Source organism: Musca domestica, unplaced genomic scaffold, assembly GCF_030504385.1.
Source record: "Musca domestica strain aabys unplaced genomic scaffold, Musca_domestica.polishedcontigs.V.1.1 45, whole genome shotgun sequence".
NCBI classification, from domain to species: domain Eukaryota; kingdom Metazoa; phylum Arthropoda; class Insecta; order Diptera; family Muscidae; genus Musca; species Musca domestica.
The window spans coordinates 4,933,413-4,940,560 of NW_026712335.1; the positions used below are offsets into that span (position 1 = coordinate 4,933,413).

At 35.8% G+C, this 7,148-nt stretch overlaps 1 pseudogene; it reads left to right on the forward strand.

The window, feature by feature from the left end:
* The first annotated feature begins 200 nt into the window (after nucleotides 1-200).
* On the forward strand, nucleotides 201-6,073 carry LOC101893071 (cytochrome P450 4d8-like; annotated as a pseudogene).
* Nucleotides 6,074-7,148: the final 1,075 nt, after the last annotated feature.

Here is a 7,148-nt window from a genome sequence, read left to right on the forward strand (position 1 = left end):
GATTTAACGGCTAGAAAAAAAGTAAAACAAAAGTTGAGCAACCTGAATGTTTTACAACCGATAATATTGAGATTTTTATTATCATTCGAACTAAGCTTAATAAGCAATCTATTGAGCAACTCTCGTTAGAAAAATTCTCTCCAATATACTGGTCGGAAAAATCTGTCGACTTACTTTGTGAAATCATTTCGACCGCTCAGTTTACATTCGTCGCTGAGATGGTGTACTTCGCGGTTGTTTTACTTGTACTGTTTATATTAATTTGTGTCTGGGCATTTCATATTCATATCTCAACGAAATATCGGCGTAAACTTACCGATCACATTCCCGGTCCATATTGTTATCCAATTGTGGGTTGTGTTGGCGAAGCTACGACACTAACGCCAAAACGTAAGATTTTAATAATGTAATTTGGAAAAAAGTAAAACAGGGTTTAATGTGACCAGGCTGAAGGTGAAGCAATGAAACCCTTTAAATATTAAAGTTTCTGAATTTAATATTCATCAGTTGGAGGAGGCAGTCAAAATCGCTACATATGGGCGCTATACATCAACATACATAATTTTCTGGTTGGTATATATCAAATCAAATAACAAATGTTATCATGTGGCTGCTTTAAAAGACTTGTATCTATGTAGATAAATATTCTGCCACCAGGGATCTACCCATTAGAAAATACCGAATTTAAAGTACATAAATATGTTTGAAAATGTGCCTTAGATCGTTAAAATAACGAATATCGGGAAAGCTTGGGCCGACGTGGCCCACTTACAAGTTAGACCTGCCTACTGACAAAATGCAGATAAGTAGTAAATTTCCGCCATCGTGATTACAACAGACTGACAGAACAGACGGACATCGCTAAGTCGACATAGAATTTTACTCTGATCAAGAATAATATGATTATTTGGAGTAGTAACAAATAGTGGTGGAGTAGTAGTAAATATAATAGAATGACTAAATTAACATATCCCCTTCGTGATTTAATGCTTGCAATCACAGAATTTGATTTCCCGTTCTACACACATTTGTTAAATTGAAATCTTTTAACAGTTCTTATAAAAACAATATGCCCGTCATACAACTTCGTCATTTAGTGTGATTGCAATTACAGCTGATAAAGAACAATTAGTTTTTTATTCATCAAACAATATGATGTAAGTGCTTTATGCACAGACCCCCTCTTAATGTTCCGATTGGTCCATTGAATGACTTAACGTGATAATGTCAGCTGAACTAAATATATATATTTTTATACCCTCCATTTTTATATTATGTTCGTCATTCTGTTTGTAACTCATCGAAATAATGATTTTAGAGCTTACAATCTATATAAATTCTTGATTAGCATAAAATTCTAAGACGATTTCAACAGTCTTTTGTAATCATGCTAGAGTCAAAACGAATTAAGATAGGATGCTCAAGTTCGAAGATTGGCTATATCGGTCTACGACTTCGTATATCTTCCATATAACGGTACCCCGATATTCTGTATTTTGATACTTTCAGCCACATTTTCAATGGAAATCCACAAAAAGAGTTTCTTTTGAGTAATTTACCCTCTGAAAAAAAGTGTTTATATAGGTTCACAATATCGTAAAGCCCCCATACAACGGTATCTCCTTTTATTCAGTATTTGGTGATATTAGCGACATTATTGGAGGTATTCGTATTTGATGATATTAACGACATTACTCCCTGGAATTATTTCAAATTGGATAATATTATCGACATTTTTAGCGGAATTGTTTCAAATTTCGTACTTTAAGTTCTTGACGGGTACTACAACCTATGACAAAAAATTACTTTTGCAGCACGACGTCTTAGTAAAACCCGTACAAAACAATTTTCCTTTGAGCGGTATCTTCCAACGGATTTTTTATACCCTCCACCATACTGTGGAGGGTATATTATCTTTGCCATTCAGTTTGTAACTCCTCGAAATACTCATTTCAGACCCAACAAAGTATATATATTCTTGATCAGCGTAACAGTACGTAAGTCGATTTAGCGATGTACGTCCGTCTGTCTGTCTGTCCGTGTGTCTGTCTGTCCGCCTGTTGTAATCACGCTATATTTCGAACGAATTGAGATAGAAGGCTAAAATTTTGCACACATGTTTATTATTTCAGTAGGCAGGTTAAGTTCGTAAATGGGGCATGTAGGTCCACGTTTTCATATAGCCCCCATATAACGGTACCTCCCGATATTCGGTATTTTAATGATTTTAGCGACATTATTAACCGGAATTGTTTAAAATTTGGTATTTGAAGTTCGTAATAGATACTAAAGCCTATGACAGAAAATTGTCTGTGCAGGTTCATGCCTTAGTATAGCCCCCATATAACGGAACCTCCCGATATTCGGTATTTTTTATGATTTTAGCTACATTATTCACAGATTTTTTTCGCATTTGAATATTGTAATGGCTTATGAAAAACGTCGACTACGCAGATCCAGGTCGTCGTATAGACCCTAATATAACGGCTAGAATCAGTATTTTTAATATATTAACAGAATTTTTAACGGATTTTATTTTTTGAAAATTGCCAAATTCGTTCCAAATGGTGGAGAATATTCAAAGATCGGCCCGGCCGAACTTACACCTTTTTTACTTGTTTTTTTTTTTTTACTTTTTCAAGTTCCTTCAAAATGGTAGGAGGATATTAAACATTTAAACCGGCTGAACTTTGCTGCTTTTTCACATGTCTGATATAGTCCTTCTTGTTTGATATAGTTATATCATGCAGTCTATAGCAGTGGTACGAGCGATGAAAATGAATTCGTCAAATTTTGTGAAAATCGATTCAGTTTTAGATATACAGGCTGAGATAAAAAACAGCAAAAAAAAAAAAGACAACGCCATAATTTTTACATTTTTTTTTTAAATTTTATAGAATGAAAGCAAAAAATGTCGGAAATAGCATCAAATTTTAGAATAAGTTTAGATTTGTTCGAATTGGTCACCTTTAACAGGAATTATGGCCTTCAAACGGCCAATGAAACCGTCACACGCTGCCCGAATGTTGCTCTGCGGCATTTTGACCCATTCCCGGCAAAGCGTTTGCTTGAGGTGGTCGACACTTTGGTATTTTTTAGTGTCAACCTTGCTTTCCAAAATACTCCAGACACAATAGTCCAAAGGATTGGTATCCGGAGATTTTGGTGGCCATTATGCGCTGGAAATGAAGCGAGGAACATCATTTTGTAACAATTATTGGGTGGCGGGTGCTGAGTGCGATGGTGCTGAGTCCTGTTGGAATGTCCAAGGTCTGCGGTCAAACTGTTTGCGCGCTCAAGGCTTTAATATACTCTCCAGAATATTTTCGCGATAATATTCGGCATTTATTCTGATGCCACGGTCGATTAATACGAGCGGAAAGCGACCATCGGCTGTTATGGCGGCCTACACCATCACCATGGCCGGCGCTTGAGTTCTAGTGGCCAACCGAAGGTGCACATTTTCAGCTAACCTCTTTGGCAAGTAAACACAATCATTTTGTTTATTTACAAACTGCTGGGTAACGAATGTTTTCTCATCGGAGAGAACCAAATTCGGCAGTTCAACACTAACGGCCAATCGAAGCAACGCTTTAGCTCTTTTGAGTCTATTTTCTTTCTGTTGCGGTGTAATTTCTAGCACTTTTTGGAATTTCAATGGAATTTTTCAATATTTGCCGAATTGAATATTGCGATATGTTCAGCTCATGAGCCATTTTTCGGCCACTGTGACGAGGGTTTCGATCAAATCGCTTCTATACTTTTCGAAACATTTCTGCTGATATTGCTGTTTTCTTCCGTACACTTCGAGCGTCTTGACGTCGGGCTATGCAACCAGTCGATTTTTTCTGTAACTTTCATGCATCAACTCAAAAAACGATCCACGAAAAATAGGAACTATTTCCACGTTTCTTGTGGAAAAATTGAATCCAATATTTTCGTGTTAATTATTTGAAATAAATACTTCATTTCTTGAAAACCTATAGTCAAATTTAATGAAGAACAAACTGCCTCTGATCCTTTGTTGGAGAATTTTGCATTACCTCACATGAAGTACAGCTTCAACCATATGCCACGTTTTCATATAGCCCCATATAACGGTACCTCCCGATATTGGGTATTTTCATGATTTTAGCGACATTATTTAAATTTTTTTTTTCAAATTTCGTATTTGCAATTCGTAATGGCTGCTACAGCCTATGACAAAAACTTTTGAATGCAGGTTCACGTTTTCGTATATCCCCCATATAACGGTTCCTCTCGATATTTGGTATTTTGATGAATTGGAATTGTTTCAAATTTGGTATTTGAATTTCGTAATGAAAAAATTCGTAAGCAGGTATAGTCTCTATATAACAATTTTCATTTAAGTGGTAGTTTCCGGAAGTTTTTTTTTGTCATTTTTCGAGTTCCTTCCAGATTGTAGAGGGTAGTAGCTGCCCTTTTACTTGTTTGTTTTAATTTTGCAAGATAAAATATTAATTGTTTCTCTTTCAGGTTTACTAGCAAAATCATACGAAGTAAATGAGTTGTATGGCAACATCATAAAAGGATGGATTCTAAATAGTCTATTTATTTTTACATCAAATGTTGAATTTATGGAGCAAATTTTATCGCACACCACCCAAACTCGAAAATCCAGATTATATAGCATTTTAAAACCATGGTTGGGCGAAAGTCTTCTTCTAAGCAAAGAGCAAAAATGGCACACGCGACGTAAAATCATAACTCCAACATTTCATTTTTCAATATTGGAACAGTTTTTGAAAGTTTTCGATCGACAAACCTTGGTGCTTATTGACTGCTTGGCTGAGAGGGCGGATGGCCGGAGTGCTTTCGATGTTATGCCCTACATTTGTTCTGCCGCCTTGGATATAATAACGGAAACGGCAATGGGCGTTAATGTAAATGCCCAAACCGACAAGACAATGCCATACACCATGGCTGTAAGAGAGTGAGTGTAAAGGAAATATATGAAGTTTACAAATCGAAAAGGTTCCTTTCAATTCTTTTTTTATTTTTTCTAGGATGACAAACCTAGTAATGTGGCGTTTTCTGCGAGCCTATCTAAACGATGAACGTTTATTTTCCATTGTGTGTCCTCTCAAGAAATTGAGACAAACAAAACTGATAAAACAATGCACAAATTCACCGGAAACGTTATTGAGAAACGACGACGAGAACTAGAGAAGTATTTGAAATCAGAATCAAGTCACGACGATCTGGATCCTGATGATATTTGCATTCGAAAACACAGGGCTTTTTTGGATGTGCTGCTGCAGGCTACCACAGATGGTAAACCCTTGGCCGATGAAGATATTCGTGAAGAAGTCGAAACATTTATGTTTGAGGGCCATGATACCACAACTTCAGCACTAAGTTTTACTCTGTACCTTGTGTCGCGACATCCAGAAGTGCAGCAAAAACTCCTGACTGAAATATATGCGATTTTAGGAGAGAAATCAGTCGAGCCATTTACGCTTGCCAAATTAAGTGATTTGAAGTATATGGAATGGGTTATCAAAGAATCACTGCGTTTATATCCACCAGTGCCGCTAATAGGACGGGAAATTACAGAGGATTTTCCTTACAGTAAGATTTCAAAAATATATAATGTATTGTAAATATGTATTTGCTTTTACTTTTATTCACTCAGTTATTTATTTCTTAACCTTTCATTACAGCTCACTCTGTTATTGGTGATGGCATTGTTCCGGCGTCTACACAATTTGTCATATCGATTTTCCATGCTCTGCGAGAACCATCAGTTTATGATAGACCCTTGGAATTTATACCAGATCGGCACTAAGAATCCTCTCTTAACAGTCCATTTATATTTGTTCCATTTAGCGCTGGTCCCCGAAACTGCATCGGCCAAAGATTTGCAATGTTTGAAATGAAAGTGGTTCTGTGTAAAATTTTACGCGAATATGAGTTATTGCCACTGGGAGATGATGTTGAGCCCATACTAGGAATTGTGTTACGTTCCGATAATGGTATGCAACTTGGCATGAGGAGGAGATCAGCTATATATAATATGTTATTTTATAAGTATAAATGAATGCGATAAACCAAAGAAATTTTTTTAAGGAAATGTGTGTTTTGTTTGACGGACTGAAGACATTAAAAAATCGTAAAGTTAGGTATCCATTATATGGTACATATTACGGATAGATCGGAGGATTTTGATTGATATAAAATTTTACGAACGAGCTCTATTAAAATTTGTTAGCATAGATTCAGATATTACTGTGTATAATTATACCTTTAGCCATATGGCTACAGAAGGTATACATCAGTTGATACGGCCAAAATGTGCCTCATCGAAATAACGATTTTAGACCCTAGGCTCTTTTGTAAATTACTACATCATAATATTATTGTCAAACTTAGATCGAGTTCGGAGATGGGCAAAATCAGAACACTCCTTCCGGTACCTTCATCACAAAAGGTAAACATTTTGGAACAAAAATAATTTACCTCATATAAAGAGAAACGATTTTGTGCAAACTTTGCACTTCCCAATATGTTTACCAGTCCGATATGAAAATAGATATTATCGGCTAACGCCATCAAGTTTCTCCCCTAAAAAGAGTCAACATTTCGAATAATTATAACACTTTGTGTAATTTTTATTACCGTTATATCTTATATTTTTGTTACCGTTATATCTTATGGTACCTCCCTCACAACGGATCAAAATTTTGAATAACCATGAAGCCTGTAAAACGCAAAATTAGCATCCGATTACTTTGAAAATTCATCACACCTCAATATTTCAATCAACACAAGTAGTGTTGCGAAGATCATACATATCAGCCCACTCCGTCTAGTACCTCCCCCACAACGGGTCAAAATTTTGAATAACCATGTTCACACATCTCAATATTTGTATTCGGCCGGGCCGAATTTTTAATACCCTCCACCATTGGGTAAAGAAAACATTTTAATATAAATGTATCTGTGTTCAAATCTGTTCCACTTTAAACAACAAATACCAGCAAGACCGTTTGGATAATGATGTTAAAATTTTCAAAAAAAAAAAAACAATTTAGTGGATGAGCCCATTATATGTGAGCCATATCAAAACGGGATTTTATTCTTTAACGATTGCCATCTATCAGATCTTCTTAAATGCCAAATTTGAA